The sequence below is a fragment of the Hippopotamus amphibius genome, chromosome 15 (assembly GCF_030028045.1).
Source record: "Hippopotamus amphibius kiboko isolate mHipAmp2 chromosome 15, mHipAmp2.hap2, whole genome shotgun sequence".
NCBI lineage: Eukaryota > Metazoa > Chordata > Mammalia > Artiodactyla > Hippopotamidae > Hippopotamus > Hippopotamus amphibius.
The window spans coordinates 59,760,356-59,780,409 of NC_080200.1; positions in this window are offsets into that span (position 1 = coordinate 59,760,356).

Here is a 20,054-nt window from a genome sequence, read left to right on the forward strand (position 1 = left end):
AGCAGGAGCCCATCTCAGTCCATTATGCTGGAAGCTCTTCTCTCCTATATGAACACGGTACCCCTCCTCCGCTTTTAAAAATTACCTCCAATATTACTTTGTTGGTACATCAATCTCTGACTGATTACATTTGCAGTCTGCTTTTGGCCTAGCAGTCCCTAATTTTATCTTTTGCACTGAATATAATTTAACATGTTATGTATCCTACTTATTTTGCAAATTTTTCAAATTTCACACTCAAACGTAAGCACCGTGAACTCAGGGCTACAGGAATATTTACCGGTTTTGTTCATTACTCTAAGCTCAGTGACTAATAGCATCTCGTACCTAATAGATGCTGCATGTGAATAAGCTTGTGAATGGATGAGTGAATGATGAATCATCAGTGCAATTGTAATAAGAGTAGAGAATCATCATGTTTTATTTCATGTATTTCCAAGAATATGTTTAGAATTTTAGCACTTCTTTTCAGTTTTTTAACTCTGATGATAATGCAGGAGAATATTTTTCTAAGACTTTAAAAATATTGTAATTCATATGTATAATTTGCAAGAATTTTCAGCTCACCTTACATGGAGCACAGAATTAAACGTATTGGGGGATTTTATTACACCGATTTGTTGTTAATCTGACTGAATTTTATGAGGTTTCTGAAGCCACTAGTTCTTGTCTAGTCCTCTAGGGACACTAGCTTCAGAAGCTTCCATAACAGCCACTAAGACACTAAGACAAGGTATAGAGTGCAAACAGTTTATGTGAAAGAGATTCCAGGACTCACCGGGAAGGAAAAGCAATAGCTAATGTGTGACTACCAAGCCTGTAACCACTGAGAGCACCTGAAGCTAAATTCTGCTGGAGAACACATCAGACAGTGGAGATCATACGCCTCAGATTTATCTCAAAAAAGGAAGACAAGGAGCTGAAGTATTGACACACCAATTCCTATCAATCAAAAGATGTGGTCTGCTCCTCTTGGAAAGATGTTTCCGTATACCTACCTCTAGTTACTTTTTCCTTATCGATCCTGTCTCCTTCACAACCATGCAGGTTACACCCAATCCCTTTGGACACTACAACTTTACGCTGCTGGAAGATCAATGGGCTAAGTTAGAGCTGGCTCATGTGACCTGTGAGGGCTAATTGTGTATTTCTTTCCAACTTGGAGGTCAGTGATGGCATATGGGTAGTTTGAAATCGATTGTGACACATCTTCTTTATGGAAACTGAAAAAAAATATGCAAATCTGAGCTTCTTCTGAGAGCTAGTTGTTAGATTGTTGTCAGCACACCCCTGGAGATAGCTCCTACCTCCAAGTTCTTGGCAGTAGCTGGTGAAATTCGCTGTCTCGAGAGAGGACGAAGCGTGATGTGATCTGAATATAATTGCTAGATTCCGTCTCAGTTGCCTCTGCTTTTCCTTTAATGCTATAAAATGAATTAATACTGTTGATAAACAGCGCCATCCATCTTATGAACTTTTCATAAATTTCCTTATAGGAGCATCAGAAGGAAGTTTATAACTATGGATCTTACCTTGTATCAGTTGCTTAGTAATTTATGGTGATAATATTATTACAAGTTAATGCTTCAGTATGATATGAGGAGAGAAACACTGATGGGGAAATCCCATTTATCATCTCTGGAGAATGACAAGGAAGAGTGTTAACATGTTTTTTCATTCTCCTTGATCCTGGTGAAATCAAGCTTAAGTAGAAGAAAGAATCTGTTGAAATATAGCTTAACCAAGTTTGAAAATCACTCACTCTTAATAAGCAACAAGAGCCCTGCAGTGTCTTCTTTAATTCCTGTAAATAATTTATCATTCAAATCTCCCCTGCCTCTAAGTCATATAGGGTAAGTTACAACTTTTTTTCTTCTTCTTCACATGCCCTTTAGCTTATAACTACATCAAAGATAGATCTGAGCTGCTCAGAATACATGCCCCCACTTCAGAATACATGCCATGTTATTTTTAAAGATGTTACAACATGGCTTATTTGACAAGACCACAGGATTTATTTTAAGAGGTGAAGATAGCATATTCAACATTGGCTTTGATTTTAATTTCTGCATTTAACATGGCTTTGGTAGAATAAGCATATTAATTTGGTCCACTTGAAAAATTTGTAAGTAATTGTGTTTCTATGGGAAGCCATAAAATAGAAGAAAACGGAATCTTTGCCAGAGATATGGATGAAAATGTCTGTAACAGACAAACCTCGGCGCACGTGTGTTTATGAGCATTACTCACTCTTCAATTTGCAATATATAAAAATAGAATCTTCAACAAACGAGAAAGTCTTTATTTTTGTTTTAGTTCTTCACTTAGCATTGATTAAAAATAAATAAAATCATCAATAAGCCAAACACAAATCATAAATGAGAGGATAACTCAGCTACTCTTTTAGGTTTAGTACGCCTAAAACATCAATTTATTTCATGGGTCCTGAGATGACTTTGCCCAGCATTTGGGATGGTACCACTTCTGATCACAAGAATTTTAGGTTCTGATGAGTTCCATCATAAGTGAAAAAGGATGGCGGGCCTCCTTCCAGCTCTCTTTGTGAGCATAAACTTGAGTATAAGTTTTGTCTACTCTTCCAAGCGACAGCACCCATGTTTAATTCAGTTAAATAACAGTGGTTATTTTGTGGTAAATTTGTTTTAAAATGAGTTCAGTACAAAGAAGAACAATTATTCCTTGTTGACACGTCATTTCTGTAAGTAGGATAGAAAGAGAAAAACGAGAAAAATATTCGTTAGGAAAATGAGTAACATTGACCCCAAATTCCATTCAAAACTCCAGATCAGGGTAACAATTCTACCCATGTTCCAATATCTTCAGTTGGTTTTCCATCGATAATACAATACCTCTCGGTAGTTGTTTTAATATCATGTTTTTTTCTCCCATCACAAGAAATGGTGAATCTATCTTTCCTTTTAAGAAGTAAAATACTTAGTGTTGATGATATCCTGTAGTATGATTCTAAGAGATAGTTTTCAAATGTATTACTTTGAAGTGTGTTTACCACTCAAATACAGATTAAAATAACACCCCTATTACCACAAAGAGACAAGAGTGTAACTTTATATTAAGACATTAAATCAGGTTTTTCTGAGTGAAGAAAGAATACATTAATAACATTAAAAAAATGAGGATCAAGTAGTTGGAATGTGTCATGATTTCTACTTTCTAAAGGATGTGTTTTTCTAATGTTTGCAGTGAACTTGTCGTTCCATTTTTTTCCTGGATGGTATTAATGTATATGACAGTGCATCTTACTGCATGTCACTATCTATAATCATATTGTGTAATCTATTATTTTTGCATGCATTCACTTCTTTGTTGGATTATATTCTCCAGAGAGGCAGGTATTTGTGGACTAGGTCCTATCCTTTTTCATAATTTCAAAGAAGTCATTGATGAAATTCTATGCATTTTTTTCCTGAACTTTTTGCATTTTCTCGTGCTCGTCAGGTTTTCTGTGATAACAAAAGCCTCAAAATCGCAGTGACTTGTACAATAGATGTATTTATGATTCATGGCCCATAACAGTAACTGTGGTTTTACTGCTATGGCTACGGGTCTGCTTAATTTTGCTTGGCTCTTGTCCACGTGTCTTCTCATGCTGAGATGCAGGATGAAGATGCAATCCCTCTCTGGGACAGCTGTGCTGTGCTCTCATCGGGAAGGAGAAGGCAAATGGAGTCGTACAGCATGCACTGTTTTGGCTGGCTTCTTTTGCTCAGCAACATGTTTTTGAGATCAAACATATCACTATGTGCATCAGTAATTCATGTCTTTATATAAATGGGTAGTATTCCACTTTACAAATATATCCAGATTTGTTTGTTCGCTTATCTATTGATGGACATGTGAGCTGTTTCCAAATTTTGACATTTAGGAACAAAGCTGCTGTGAACATTCATGTAAAAGAATTTATATGGAATTAAATTTTCTTTTCTCTTGGACAAATTCCTAGGAGTGGAAATGCAGAGTAATGTATATAATGTATATTTAGCTTTATAAAAAATTGACAAATTGTCTTCCAAAGATGAAGTGTTTTCCATCTCCACTTGCCATGGATAATGTTGCAAATATTTACCAACTCTTGATGTATGCAGTAGTGTGGATTGGTATAAACATAAGTTTCAATTTTCATTTTTCTGATGGCAAGTGAGGTTGAATCCTTGTTTGTGTGTTTATTGGCCATTGATAGAGTATCAAAATGCCTGATCAAATATCTTGTCCATTTTTGCTTTTTTGTTCTTATTTTTATTAATTTGAAAATATCTTAATATAATCTGTGTACAAGTCCTGTACTCTAAAAATAATTTCCCGGTTTGTGTATTTTTAATTTTTATTTTCCTAATGGTGTTTTAAAAAGAAGATATTATGTTGATTTGTTTATCAATTTTGTTATTGGCTCATGTTCTTTATCTTCAATAAAAGAAATGTTACTTGCCCAAAAATCATGGAGATTTTTTCCTGTATTTTCTCCTAGGACTCTTACATTTTAGTTTGGATTCTTGGGTTTGTTGTTCATTTCAACTACATTTTCATTTATTGCATGAAGTTTGTTTCCATAGTGATATTCAGTGGTTCCTACACAACTTGTTGAAATGAATGTCATTTCCCCCATTGAATTACCTTAGTACCTTTAGCAAAGCAACTGGTGAGAAAGAATGAATGAGAAAAAGGAATAATTAAAATGAAATTGAATAAGGGTGCAAAGAATTGCATTAGGGGAGTGCCAGTGGGAGAGCTTAGTAGTCAGAAAGACTCCAGGAAGCAAGAATAAACAGATATAATATTTATTGGTTCCAAGCTAAAAATGAGGAACTGAAAGACAATATTTAAAAGATTATGATTAAGGAGATGTGTTGAATCATTTTTCCCTCCATAAGTTTGGAAAAGGTGCCTTGACAATTGCCTAATTAACCTTGTCGACACCATCTCAGAATTAACTGGTCATTATGAAAAAGTAACTGCAGCCAGACCGTACAATCTTTAAGATGATTTTCTGTTGATTCTTCACTTAATGCACCTGTAAAACAAACACTGAGGATGATGTACCCATAATGGAAGTGTGTCCAATGGAGGGAGCTATAAGGGTGAGATCAGTGCACTCAAGGAAGTGGCAGCCACACACCTCCAGGTGTATCTGTGGTACCTGGAGGAAAAGAGGCGGCCCAGAAAGTATTCTTTGAAACTCTTAATTCAGGGGATGAATTTTTTAAATGCATTAAATAAATTGATTTCAATGATTTATCGTAATAGTGATCACTGATATTATTCTGGGAACACCAAAAGAACAGATTAATGTTGTGTAAGGAAATTATATGTACATATTTTTGAATAGTAAATATCATGTAGAAAAATTGCAAAGAGGTAACTCCATCTATACCAGTTCACACCATACATGCCTTAGCATCATATAAGCTTGAGTTAGCATGTCATGTTTTTCCACTGGGGTGCACTGCTACTGTTGCTATATGCTGAGTGCTTTAAATAGCTATATAGCATAATTAACTTGTCTTGAAGGTCCATAAGTTGGGTGTTATGGTGACATATTTAAGGAAACTGAGGTTCACAGAGATTGAATAATTGTCTACATTTACCAGCTTCCAAGTTGGAAAAAAAGGGTGTACAAATCTAAGACTCTCTGACCTAGAATTTCACTTTCTTGCCACTATATCATGCTGCCAACCATTAATGTTATGAGTGATATGGGAAGAAATGTTTGTAGCCGAATGATAGATTGTGGTTCTTTTTGACGTACTCCAGTCACGTAGAGCATCCTCAACACATACAATATTCCTCAGATACCTGCCTGGGTGACTCACTGATCTTTTTTTTTTTGTACTTTCACAAATCTCACTTTCTCAATGAAGCTTACCCTGACCACCAGACTACTACAAATAGTCATGCCTGCCCCACCCTGTCAATCACCCTTACTTGCTTTGCTTTTCCCTTTTTCAGTAGTGCATATCACCTTCTAATATATTATGCCATTTAATATTTATTATAGATTGTTTCTGCTATCCCAGACCAAGTATAAGCTCCACGTGGCAGATAACTTTTATTATTATAATTATGATTAGGGCTATCATTATGTATTTAAAACAGTATATAGCATACAGTAAGCATCCAATAAATTTTTGATAAAAGAAAAAGATGGAAAGAAAAAGAAAGAAAGAAGGAAAGAAAGAAAGAAAGAAAGAAAGAAAGAAAGAAAGAAAGAAAGAAAGAAAGAAAGAAAAAGAAAGAGAAAAAGAAAGGAGGGAGGGAGGGGAGGAAGGAAGGAAGGAAGGGAGAAAGAAGGAGGAGGAAAGGATGGAAGGAAACCATACAGTAATTCAGGAGAAAACAATATTTTTCTTTATTTAATTTGGCTCTTTCTTCTTACAAATATCATGCTGTAATAATTTATTATCAAAATTGAAATCTAAGAAAAGGTGAAATTTATCTCTAATTATAATTTTTATGATTACATAAATGTGCCATATTTGCCCCACAGTTGATGGTCACAGTCAGCTATTATATCTTAAAGGGCATTCTGTATTGGCTCAGATTTTGCTTGAGTAAATCATTTAATGTGATTCTTAAAGTACTTTTGACATCAAGACTTTCTAAATGAATTATACATCCCCTCAGTGTGTTGCACTGAAATATCATTTCCCGTCCTCCTGACAGATGATAACAGAAGGAAGCCATCAGGACAAAGAACGGGGATGCTCACCAGAGGACAAAAGGCAAGATCAATGTAAATAGCATCAAACACAGAAGTCAGAGATATGAGAGATTCACAAAAAGTGAATAATGCTGCCATGAGACAAGGGTTGCTGTAAATTCAGAAAGAGTTAGAACTTCTTCTTTAGTCAAATGTGTGATGAGCCCTGCTTTATACATTTATACTCTGATGATATAATATACCCTGGGATTCTTTAGAGGGAATGTTACTGACTAGGATACTTAGTAGCTTGTTAGGTTCAAAGTTCTTCATGCAATACATCCAAAATCCTGTAGTGCTTCACCAACTGACTGTTAAAGCACATTCACAGATTTGATTATTTTAAAATTCAATCTGAAACTACATTTTGATAGACTCTCATGAGAACGTCTAATCTTTCATCGTAGTAAGATGCCTTTTACAGTTTTTATGAGGCATATCCTTAAAAATGAGAATTGCCTTCCAAATCAATGTAATGCTATCCAGGTAAATAAAGACACCTTGTACCTGATAGTCTCATTCTAAATAGTCCCTTCCAAAAATAAATATCATCTCACATTCAAAAATAGAGAGTTCTTCTTTCAAAAAATAGACAGTTGTTGTTATGTTTCACTCAGTCAAAAGTGTAATCATCTGACAGCATTTTAATTAATGTAGAAAAAAGATGTTATTGAAAGTTTATTGAAATAATTCTCAATAAATACATTCTGATGTCACAGTAGTGTTTTAATGTGTTGGTTTTATCGCTGCCTCCAGTGATAAGAGGTGAAGTGCATATTGACTAAACAATAAAGATGGAGGTAATTGAACTGTAACTCATGAATCACATCTTTAACCAAGTTGAATGTTGTATTTATGCTATCATAAAATGATATTTATCATATCTTAATTCTAGCATTTTAAGCTGCTGGTGTTTCATGATCTATCCTGTCAGTATGAGCCTTATGGATAGAAACATAGCCTGAGATTTTTATTTAAAGGTCAATCAATATTCCCATTACCAGTTTCAGAGCTTTTTACATTGTTATGTTAAATTACATGGTAATATAATATGCTTTCTTTCCATTTGGATTTCAGCTTAATACAAATAAGACAATAGAAAGCTGATGATTTGACACATTTTAACATTGCCCATTCATAATGCTTGTTATTGCTGTTTCTTTTGGAGGCAAAGAGTAATAAAATAAAAGCTGGAGAAATAGGTTAATTCTATTTTATTGTGTTTAAGATTTTGGCAAATAGAAACTCATGAACAATGGGCTAAAGTAGATACATTCTTATTAATATTTTCCCCAGAAAATATAAAATTAAAGAATATAATCTCAAAACTCTCTTTGAGAATTATTATCAAAAGGTCTAGAGACAATGTAATTTCAAGGTGGTAAAAATTAAACTTTGATTTGTTTTCATTTTCCCCCATAAGCCTAAATAGTTGGAATAACTGTGGGTATTGCAAAATCATGTGTATGTGAATAAACTTAGAGATAGATAATAAGGCTTCTCTCTTAAAAACACACTTAGAAGCCCGTTAAGTTGAATAGAACTTTTTAGTTCTCTTTTAGAGAGCACACAAAACTTTGGGAGAGGTAACATAATTTTATAAATTGACCCTAAATTAAAAATTAAAGGTAGAAAACCACTAAATTTTTTGTGTATATATCTTAACATTTATTTAACTTAATATAAATGGGAACTAAATGAAAATAAGTATTCACAAAGTGATTAATTTTGGTTACTGATTCTTGTACTATGCACAATATATTATACCAGATTTTGTGTTTAGAAAAAACAAATGTAACTGAAATAATCCATTCTATTTTTAAAGTGTTACATTTAGATTCCAGTGCAATTGTGATATATTTGTCTTTAAAAATTGCATGTGTACACACATGCACACACAAACACACATAGAGGGATGAAAATCTATTCCATTGCATTCATTGACCAGAAAAATAGGCAGTCTTGCTTCTGCCTTCACAAGTCAGTGGGCTCTGCCCTTGGAATGGTAGACAGCTTCTTCCAAATGCCACTCAGAAGATGCCATTAAGAGATCTGTCAATTGCATACTTAAAATGTACAACATGATGGTTTTTTTAAATTAATTAATTAATTTATTTATTTTGGGGGCTGCATTGGGTCTTCGTCTCGTGGGCTTTCTCTAGTTACAGCAAGCCGGGTCTGCTCTTCATTGCAGTGTGTGAGCTTCTTGTTGCAGAGCACAGGCTCTAGGCACCCGGGCTTCAGTCATTGTGGTGCATGGGCTCAGTAGTTGTGGTGCATGGGTTTAGTTGCTCTGTGGCATGTGGGATCTTCCTGGACCACAGATTGAATTCGCACCCCCTGCATTGGCAGGCAGATTCTTAACCACCGAGACACCAGGGAAGTTCCCCAATCTGGTGTTTTGATATACATATACATTGTGAAATAATTACGGCAATCAAGTTAAAAGTCCATCACCTCACATAGTTACTTTTGTGTGTGTGTGTAGCAAGAATCCTGAAGATTTTTTTCTTTTGATAATTTGGTTACCTATTTCTTTTGCCAGTATCTATTGTAATATTTTTCTTCTATATTTTCTTACTGATATTCAATAATGCTATTGATTTCATTAAATTTTAAATTTTAATTGCAGACCATGTACTTAGTAAGTCATTTTATTTCTTATAGTTTGTATGTCTACCTAAGTAGACAATATTTTCTCTAAACATAAATTTTCTTAATGAATTCCACTATTACTTGAAAACTAAATCTCTTATTGCATTGGTTATTGTTTCCAATATGATGGTGAATAGAAATGGTTGGTGTGGACAAATGTTGTTTCTTTATGGATTTGATAGGAATGATATGAAATATTCACCAAGATGGATGGTATTTGCTAAGGGTGGTACATAGAAAATGATGATTATTTATTGTTCATAATTAAAATGATCATGAATTAATATTTACTTTTTACAAATTGTTCTACCTATAGGGTGAGATAATGATGGCTGTATTTTTCCTCATCTGAAATATTTTAAGTGAATGTTCTTGAATTTCTCACATAAAAATCTAGTTTGCAGTGATGATTTTATTTTTTTCATTAGTAGACTTAATTTATTCAGTTTTATGTTTACAGAAATATTGCACAGAGAAGGTACCCAGCATTCCTATGCCTGTCTACCCTCTACACAGTATCCCCTGTAATTAATATCTTGTATTATGCAATAATATGTTATCATTGATAAACCAATATTGATGCATTATTTTTAACTGAAGTCCATAGTTTACATTACAGTTCATTCTTTGTGTTGTACAGTTGTATAGATATTGATAAATGGATAATGTCAGGGATACATCAATGCAGATTGATAGGTAATAATTTCGCTACTTCAGAAATGCCTTATTCTCCACATATTCACCCCATTCCATTCAGGGGAATCCAACAAGCACTGATTCTGTTACTATGGCTATAATTTTGCCTTTTCCAGAGTGTCATATTGTTGGCATCACACAGTATGTAGCTGTTTGAGACTTGATTCTCTCATTTATCAGTGTGTGGGTTGATGTCTGTCCTTCAAAATTCATAGGCTGCAGTCCTAACCGCTGATGTGACTATAGTAATAGATACGGTCTTTAAAGAGGTAGTAAGATTAAAGAAGGTCGTAAGGATACAGTCCTAATCCAATATGACTGGTGTCCTTTAAAGAAGGGGAAAACACCAAGGATGTACAAGAAGAAAGGAAAAGTGAGGACACAGAGAGAAGGAAGCCATCTGCTAGCCAAGGAGAGATACCTGAGGAGAAACTGAACTTGATATCAGATTCCAGCCTTGGGTATTCTGAAAAAAAAACAGTATTGTGTAAGCCATCCACTCTGTGGTGATCCATTAAAGCAGCCCTAGCAAACTAATACAGCAACACACGTTTAAGTTTCTGCAATGTCTTTACATAGCTTGATAGCTCATTTTTATTTGAATCCATACACCTATTTAAGTGGTTGCCCTGTGGTTTTCAATACACATTTACAACTAAGTTCACTTTTAAATAACACCAGACTATCTCATAAATAGTGCATTACTTCGTAATAACAAAGTACTCCTAACTCTTCACTCCTGCCCCCTTATATGAGAGCTGTCATTCATTTCAATTATACATAAGTTGTGATCATTGTATATACATTGTTGCTATTGGTATTTTGAATAAACGGTTATCTCTTATTTTGATTAAGAAGTTTGTATTTCACTTGTATTTCTTCCTTCTTGAACACTCTTCCTTTCTTGATGTGGATCTGAGTTTCTGAAAAATATCATTTTCCTTTTCTCTATAAAACCTTTGAACATTTCTTTTAAAACAAGTCTATTGTCAAAAACTTCCTTCAATTTTTTGCAATTATTTCCCCTTCACTTTTTTCCTTTTATTAAAAATTTGTGTTATCTATTTGAGTTTCTTTTTCTTCTTTATTTTCTTTCTTTCTTTCTTTCTTTCTTTTTTTTTCCTGCTCCAAACGACTTGCAGAACCTTAGTTCCTAGACCAGGGGATTGAACCTGTGCCTGGACAGTGAAAGCACCAAGTCCTAACCACTGGGCAGCCAGGGAATTCCCCATCCGTCACTTTTGAAGGATATTTATGATGGATTAAGAGATCTAGATTTTGAGGGGTTTTAAATTTTTTTTAACATTTTAATTATTTAACTCCATTCCTTTCTTGCTTGTATGGGTTCTAGAAAAGTCAGATATAATTCTTATCTTTATTCCTCTGTAGGTAAGGTGTTTCCTCCACCACTGGCTTCTTTCAGGAGTTCCTGTTTGTCTTTGATTTTGTGTATGTTGAATATGATAAGCTTAGTTGCTGATTTGTTTGGTTTTTGTTTATTTCTTTTCTGGTATTTATCCTGTTTGGAGTGCTATAAGTTTCCTAGATCTATAGTTTGGGGCCTGCCAATAATTGTGGGGATTTCTCAGTCATTATTACTTCAAATATTTTATTTTTTTCCTTTTCTTTTTCCTCTCCCTCTGCTGCACCCATTATTTGTATATTACACCTTTTGTAATTGTCCCAAAGTTCTTGCATATTCTATCCCATTTTTGTCCAGCTTTCTTTCTCTTTGTTTTTAAGGTTGAGAAGTTTTGATCAACATATTTTCAATGTCATTTATTCTTGCTCAGCTGTGTGTGCTTTACTAATCATTCCACAGAAAGTGCTCTTCCTTTCTGCTACAGTGTTTTTGTTTCTAGCATTTTATTTTGATTATTCTTTAGAATGTCCACCTTCCTGCTTATATTACCCATTTGTTCTTGCATCGTTGTCTACTTTTTCCATTAGAGCTCTTAGTGTATTAATCATAGATATTTTAAATTCCTGGTCTGATAATTCCAAAATTTCTAACATTTATCAATCTGGTTCTGCTACTTGCACTGTCTCTTCAAATTTTTTGGTACTTTTTGCCTTTTAATGTGGCTTGTAATTTTTTGTTGAAAGCTATACATAATGTATCGAGGAAAAGAAACTGAGGTAAGTAGGCCTTTAGTGTGAGGTTTTATGTTTATCTGGTCAGGAATTAGGCTGTGTTTACTGTTTGCTATACCTATACATCAGAGACTTCAATTTCCTGTTCTCCTTTTTGTCACACCTGAAATCCTGGGGTTTCCCCAGAGACTCCTTCTTATATAGGTTCAGAATCTTGCAGATTTTTCAGCTATAATACTCTGTTATTTTACAGAATCTCTATTGATGGTGTGGTAAAATGCATGGGAGGAGAAGCTTTCCATAATCCCATGATTAGTTCTCAATATCGAGTGAGTCACTATGCCACTGTGCTGTGACCTTCACAACTGCTTCTTAATTTTTTGGTTTGTTTATTATTATTATTTTTTTAAGTTTTATATGAGACAGAAAGATTCAAGGAGGCTGGAATTGGGTGTTTTCCTTTCTGCACATGAGTTGGGCTCCAGTAAAACTTATGTTAGTTATTCTGTGTGATAGTTTCCATTGATGTTAGGCCCTTGTTAAGGAACATGAAACACTCTCAACATATTTATAAATGGTTACTTTTTCTCTGTGGGAAACATGAGGGGATTTTTCTCCAGTTCACACAGCTAGCATCTGGTAGGAATTTTGAGAGTAAAACTTATGAAAATGTGGGGACCCTTAAAAGACTATTTCTCCAGGAGTTCTTAATCTCTCAAGCTTGTCCATGTTTATTCTACAGCAATTAGTCAATTAGTCTTTAAGTATCCCTACCCAATACTGGCTCCAGTAATGGTTTCTTCTCCCAGTAAACTATGATTTCCTTCTTTTGCCTGTACCTCCAGTTTACAAGGTGGGTGTCTGCCTTGTGATCTCAATCTTCTGATCCTTCAAGAAGAGTTGTTGATTTTCTGGTTTTGGCTTTTTTTCTTGTTTGTGAGGATAGGAGTGATGACTTTACATGTTGACCCAGAGGCCAGACGTTAGTGATGGATTTTGACATACTTGTCATATATGTTGTTTTTGAAACTAGTAAATTTATGGTTAACTCAAAATAATTACACCTATGTTTATAAATGGAGGCCTATGATATTTTATTTTTTGTAAATTATTTAAATAACTTTAATGTGAACATAGAGTAAATTCATAAAATAATATATGTTTAAATTTCTGAACATACTAGGACTTGTCTGATTTTGATTATCAATTTCAAACTAATTTCATTTTGGTTAGAAAATGTTATATTTACATTTTTTAATTTATCAATAATATTTTGTTACAATGAACAGTTTTTTAAATGTCCACTTCATATTTGAAAAACATATGTTCTTTTTATAATTGTTTGATTCAGGAAAATCTAAATATGTTATTTCTACCAGTAGTATTATATTTTCTAGAATTATTCTTCTATTACTGCCAATTTACTTTTTGAGTGTATATTAATGCCTACAAGTCTATGGCTATTTTGTATTCTTGGAGTTACTTGTTCTTTTCATTCTTATACTTTCCATACTTTATTACATTTCTTATCATTTTATTTTAATTTTTACCCAAAAACAATTCATTAAAAAAATCTACTAAAATTCCTAGTCTTCATATTTTACTATATGGTTATAAAAAATTTATAATTACTCATCTACTTCTAGCATTAGTTTTACAGTCTCTTTTTAAATTAAAAATTATTTTGATAAAATTTCAAAGTTACAGGATAGATAGAAGAATACCACAATTTTTTCCCTGTATATATATTTTACCCACTTCCCTTAATATCAAGTTGTTGTGCTATACCTCACAGGCCTACAAGGCCTGTGCTTGCCCAGCTTCAAGACCACGAATAGAGCCCAGAGTCAGCAACAGAGACATCAATGGTTTAATGGATGGGGGAGCTTATAGGTCTGAAGCAAGGTCCTGGAGAGACACCCCACTGTGTGTGGGCCGTGGAGGGCAGGACATAGTGGTAGTCTTTGCTCCTGCAGGGAAGGGGAGATTAGCAGTTACAAGAGACTTGACATCAGATGGGCTCATCAGTTGCCAGGGAAACCAGCAGTTGGGCGCACCACTCACTGCCCCTTTGATAAGAACAATCACTAGCAGGGCCTGTGGCAAGTACGCAGGAAGGTCAGTCAGGTGCGTAGGTGCAGGTGAAGCAGGCACTGGTCAGGCAGAGGATGAACAAAGAGCAAGCGAGCAGCCCTCTTGAGTGGCCTGACCATACACAAATATTCTACAGAATTTGCTGTAGCTTTTGAACTCTCTTATGCTCCTCTCTCTTTCTCTCTCTCCCTCTGTCCTCCTACCCTCTATATCTTTCTGAGTCATTTGGCAACAAGTTGCAGAGCTGCAGACAGGATACATCATGATTTATACAGAATATCTTTTCAATTAGATTTTTTCTGATCTATCCTCATGATTTGATGCAGGTAATGTATTTTTTGCAGGAATGTCACTGGATAGATTCTGTGTTCTCAGTGCCTCAGAACAGGGGGTACATTATATTAATGGGCCTCATTAGTGGTGACATTAAACTTACGCACTCAGTTAAAGAAGCATCTGCCAATTTTCTCCATTGTAAATTATTCTCTTTCCTTTTGTAATTAGAAAGATGTTTGTGGGGAGGTACTTTCAGCTCATTTATGGGATTTCTCTTTAGAGTGAGCTGTCAGCATAGTGAAGTATGGGGACTTTTGTTTTTTGTTTCTGTGGATGGTAGCATAAAAGAATGCATTTTGTTTTGTTTTGTTTATTTTGTTTTTGGTAATCTTTTTTCTTCCAGGAAGCTGAATTCCCTATATCTCCTCTTTTTCCTTTCACTGTGTGGTTTCTCAAGGTTACCTCTTTCTTTTTATACTATTCTCCCCTGGAACATCACCTTTGCTGTTTTAGGAGCTATACAACATATTTCATCTCTACAGTGTCTACATAAAATTTTTAAATTCATATTTTAGTACACTTTCAAAAATTTAAAGTACATATAAATCTCTACCCTTTTCCTGTTTATATATCTTAGTTTACTTGGACTAGCACCACAAAATCTCAGACTCAAAGCCCTGAATATGTTTTTTTATGAAATCTACAGTGTTTATTTCCTTTTAAAATTATTGAAAAATATTAATATATTTTCAAGGTCAATAATTTATTCTTGTCATGCATTAGTGAACTTATTTTGCACATTCTTATTCTTTCTACTTGCTTACATATTCTCCTTGGTAAAGTGCATTCTTTAATAATTCCTTTTGTGATGGTATGACTGTGAATGTGTATACTCCCCATGTCCCTGTATATCTGTAAATTTATTATACATTCTAGGGTGAATCCAATTTCTGATTCTTATATTTCTTCATGTAATTCTAGCTTGAAGTTTTATCTTGTGTGCATGTCTATGTACTTGCTTTTAGTTTCTTTTATGTTGTCATCCTTCCCTAACTCTTGTCTGATATCACGAGCATTGGATTTTCTGGGAGCCCCAGGGGCCCCAGTTCAAAACTAGATCTTTGAGTTTCAATTCATAATATTTAAAATCCAGTCACTAGCCTGTTTACGTTTGACTCAATTCCTGATAGCTAGGCTGTTCTCTGCCTTCCTTCTTCCTTGGACCACACACCACAAAGCCGTGTCCCCAGGCAGTAGAGGGAAACAACTTGGTCAAATTTTTTCATGAACAAGATAACCAACTCTTCTCTCACTCTCTTTGGCCGAACTCCCCAATTTCACATCAAGCACATTTAGTATCAAACACCTGAAGAGAAAAAAAAGCCCACCTTCCCCACCTTTCTTTCAGATCAATAATCCAGAAGACCTGTAGTCTCAACCTTTTCTTATATTTTTGCATATCTGATTTGCTTCTGGTTTAAAAACACATTTGCCTTGTTTTTCAGTGTCGCTATTACCATTAAATTCCTTTTGACATATTTCTGTTAAAGAATAAGTATGTGCTTCAAATTACACATTCATAAGTTTTCTTTAAAAAATGTATACATGAACCTCTGAATTTTTTCTAAAAACTGAAAACATTCTTCCCAGAAAAAAATTCACTTAGATACACACACACACAGTTTTATTTAATATAAAATACCCGCACAAAATTAACCCAAACAAATAACTGATATAGCTAGTTATCAATAGAATAATTATGGATGAATACCTAGTTCTAAGTCCAGGCAATAAAGGTAGAATTTAAAGAATAATAATGTAAGTCATAAATTTGAATATGTGTGTAATTCCCTCTTGTTCTTGCATTTTAGTGTTACTTTACAATGTATCAAGAAGATATATGAATTAGTAGAATTTAGAAATGCACTAAAATAAATAAAATAATTATTTTAGTAACAGAACTTTTGGGGTGACTTTTTCAAATGTAGTATATGAATGAAACCCTTTCAGAGTTCTTAGAAGTTTGGCTTGGCTTGGCTTAGTACTAGCTTTTTGTTGCTTTCAGTGGCCTGTAAAAATTAATCCACTCTATTTTAGCTTACAATGAAGCAAAGGCAAAGTCATCCACTTATTCACACACACTCACTAAACATATATTTTACTTAACACATACTATGAACCAGGTACTGGGAATTCAGAAGTTTACATAATAGATTAAATTTCTATTAGCACTTAAAATCTAATGGAGAGGAAAAACATAAAAAAGGGCAAGAGTACACATACATTCACACACAAATAAATATAAAAACATCAGATGGGAATAAGTTTTATGAAGCAATATAAGCTGGGTATGAAAATAAAGAACAATGTAGGGATGTTATTCTACCACAGAGTTTTCGGCAAAGTCTCTCTGACACATATTTACAGACAGCAATAAATGAAGAAAGAAGGAAATCATGGGACCATTTTGTGAAAGAGTGTTCCAGCTATAGAGAAAACCAATGGCGATTGCTTGGAGGAAAGAGTGTGGCTGAGGTGTTGCAGATACTGTGGGGAGACCACAGGCATGGATGCAGAGAGTGAAGAAGCTAGTGATTAAAGATGATGCCCAAAAAGGTAGACAGACCAGTTCATACAATGAAATATAAGCCAAAGGAGGATACATTTATCTCAATATGAGTGACATACAAAGTCCTTGGAGGGTTTTGAACAGAGAAATGTCATTATATGACATAATTTTAATAAGATAACTTTACCTGTTCTAGAATGGCCAGACAGGAAATAAGGAGCAAGATGAGAAGCTAATATTTGTGGTAGTTTTGACAAAGGAAGTAGTGATGGGGGTATGAAGAAAAGGTGAGTTCTGGATGCATTTCAAAGGTAGCTATGGCCAGATTAAATATGACTCTTTTTTTGACTCTTCTTTTTCAAGTGAAAAGATAGGAATTAATAATGGCTCTATATATTTGTGGTGGATAAGCCAGAAAAATGTAGTTGGCATTCCCTGGCAAGGAAAAGACCAAAGGTCAGACAGCTACATAGGGATGCTGGAGGAATTAAGGATTTAGGTTTGGAAATAGTAAGTTTGAGAATTTTATCAAGTATCCAAAGGAAAACGGTGAGTGTGCAGTAGATGCACATGTCAGACTCTCAAGGAAAAGGTGGAGCATAAGATAATAGAGATATAAATTTGAGTCAATAAGATGGGGTTATTTATGGGACAGAATGGGTTGGGACAGAATGAGAGGACACAAAGAATGACATCAGATAGAGATGAATTTAGAGGATTTGAACATATTAGAGAAACCAGTGCCTGGAGGTCAGGGAGATAAATCCAAACAAGCAAACTTGGTGAGAAAAATAGAGTTCAGGTACATTCCGAGGATAGGATTAGATTTCAAGGGCATTTTATTTGGGAAGAAATCCAAGAAAACAACCTTATTTTGGAAATGGGGAAATGAGAACGTAAAGGGAAAGAAGCCTTTAAAGATATATTATGAGTAAGTTACCATTCAAAGACAGTCAACACTTCAGAGGTATCCTACCCAAAATGTAAGGGAACTCAAAGAATATGTTGACCACCTCTTCTCACTCATTGGCTGAAATTCTGCCAGGAAGTTGTTAATTCCCCTACATTGCTGGCCTGCATACTGTTGTTCTTTGATGGGGCAATTTCATATTATAGTGGTATCAGTCTCTCCAAACTGGTCACTAAGATCAATGCTATCACTATCAACATTCTGCAATTTGTTTTAGAAAGTAGATGGAGCTACTTGAAAATGTGTGTGGATGACAAAGAGCTGTATATTTCTTTCTTTTTAAATTTATATCTAAATGATTTACATGATATTCATTATATACATATATAATATACCTTCATATATAGTATACACTGGTATGCTACACATAACTATAAATCACATACTAATATACAAATATATATATAACTACATAATGCCTTCTTGATCTTTCAATTAAGAATTTTTTTTTGTGTTTTAATAAAAACACTATGTTATGCAGTCCTTCACAGTCTTATGGATAAGCATTATGCTTGCAAAATTGGAAATTCCATGAATTGGTCTACTTAAAAAATAAAATAAAATATTAAAGAGCAAGAGTGTCAATACAGATATGGCAATACACTGCCAGCCTGAGTAATATAAACAGAGTTATATTAATAGAAAAACAGAATACAAAACTAACAAAAGGAAAAGAATATCTACTTTTGGGACAGACTCATATACCTATACTAACTTAGTACCCAATAAAGGGGACATCACAAATTATTGATAAAAGAGTTGATTTGCTTAGTAGATAACCTTGGGAAAACCTGCTTACCATATAAAGGCAAAAAGAAGAAATCAGACCTCAGTTAGCTTCAAATGCAAAACTGAACTCATGATTGTTTTAAAGTGGAAACAAGAAATATAAGATTACAAGAGCAATAAAAAGAGAGAATATATTTTAAGAGAGTCATGAAAAACTCCTCATAATATGTTCAAACATAAACCATTAAGGAAAATACTAATCAATGGGACCATATTAACCTCTGGAAAATTTGATTTGAAGACACAAAGTATCATTTGTGTCTTGCTTAGCTCACCCTCTCATCCTCTCTTTTCTTGTCGGTGTTGTGTAAATTTCTTCTATCCAATTTTGAAAATGGAGCATTCAAGTTTCCAGCACGCAGATTGACCCTTCTATTCTACAATGTCTGTCTTTATATCTAGCAATATTTTTTGTTTCAGTGTCTCCAGTGTCTGATATTTTTATAGCCACTCCAACTTTTCTATGGTTGCTGTTTGTAAGATATAATTTATTTCTTCCTTTTGATTTTAACCTATTTGAATTTAGCTGTGTCTCCTTTAGAGAACATGTAGTTGGATATTGTGTTATTATACAATCTGAAAGTTTTTACTTTTTGATTTCATTGTGTGGTCTGTTCACATAATGCTGTTATTGGCATAGATGGATTTGCTTCTGTTACTTTCCTTTGGTTTTCTGAATTTTCCATGTCTTTTTCCTTTGTGCCTCTATTTTTCCTTTACTGCTTCCTTTGTTTTAAGTAAACATCTTTTAGTGTGGGAGAATTCTGATTACTGAATCAATCCCCTTACTAATAACTGGTCTGTTCAGATATTCTATTTCTTTCCAATTCCATCTTGGTGGAGTTTATGTTCCTAGGAATGAATTAAAGACTAAAATGTAAGAACTGAGTCATAAAACTCTTAGAATACATGGGAAAAAAGCTTCTTGGGAATAATCTTTTAATATGACTCCTAAAGCACAGGAAACAAAATTGAAAATAAACAAGTGGGACTATATTATACTAAAAAGTTTCTGCCCAGTAAAAGAAATAATCAACAAAATGAAAAGACAAGACATGTAAAGGGAAAAAAATATTTGTGAATCATATATCTGATGAGGGGTTAACATCCAAAATATATAAAGAACTCATACAACTCAAAAGCAAAAACAAAAATCAAACCCCACAAATAATCTAATT